At 51.5% G+C, this 850-nt stretch overlaps 1 non-coding gene across 1 annotated transcript; it reads left to right on the top strand.

Moving 5' to 3' along the window:
* Positions 1-245: 245 nt before the first annotated feature.
* trnai-aau (transfer RNA isoleucine (anticodon AAU)) lies at positions 246-319 on the top strand. The gene has a single exon. It is a non-coding gene; the product is annotated as a tRNA-Ile (tRNA).
* The last annotated feature ends 531 nt before the right edge of the window (positions 320-850 follow it).

Genomic DNA, 850 nt, shown 5'->3' with positions numbered 1-850 from the left:
GTCCTAGAGAGCCGCAGTCCTGCAGAGTTCAGCTCCAACCCTGAAAACAAAACTCACCTGCCTATAGCCTTAGTAATCCTGAAGACATTGTTCAGGTGTTTCAGGTGTGTTTGATTAGGGTTGGAGCTGAACTCTGCAGGACTGCGGCTCTCTAGGACCTACCCCTGGTACCCCTGGCCCAGGCCATCATTCTTCGGCAGAAGCTGAGGGGAGGTTTGCAAATAAAACAGCCTACAGCAAAACCAGGCCGGTTAGCTCAGTTGGTTAGCGCGTGGTGCTAATAACGCCAAGGTTGTGGGTTCGGTCCCCGTACGGGCCAGCCTCTTTTGTTCTCTGGGAGCTCAGCTCTCCTCTTCTGGAAAAGTGACTGGTGGTCTCACGGAAATCCCCGCTGGCTAAACAACTTGTTGTTATGGCTGAAATAGCTCAGTTGGAAGAGCATTAGACTGAAGAACTAAAGGTCCCGGGTTTCAGCAGATGTCAACTACCTTTTCCTTTAGTTCGAGGGGGCCAGTGCCCAAAATTCACTGGGTTCCAACCCCTCTGTCTAACTGCTTTCCCACAGCCACAGCGCTATCTGCCTCCCAGAAGGCCACCAACGGAGCCGTATTGGTTCCATGGTGTAATGGTTAGCAAGCTGGACTTTGAGTCCAGTGATCCGAGGTCAAATCTTGGTGGAACCTGCGTGCTTTGTTGCGGCAGGAAAAGAAAAAAAAAGTACATGTTTGGTGGTGGTTCTGCTGGCGAGCCTGTAAGTGATTTAGTCTTTGCGGCCCTGTGAGCTACAGCTGCTCGTGTCTTGATTCCATGGTTTAATGGTTAGCACTGTGGACTCTGAATCCAGCGGGCC

The sequence above is a fragment of the Sinocyclocheilus rhinocerous genome, unplaced genomic scaffold (assembly GCF_001515625.1).
Source record: "Sinocyclocheilus rhinocerous isolate Xijiao unplaced genomic scaffold, SAMN03320098_v1.1 scaffold11727, whole genome shotgun sequence".
Taxonomy (NCBI): domain Eukaryota; kingdom Metazoa; phylum Chordata; class Actinopteri; order Cypriniformes; family Cyprinidae; genus Sinocyclocheilus; species Sinocyclocheilus rhinocerous.
This window is presented reverse-complemented; position numbering and strand designations above follow the sequence as displayed.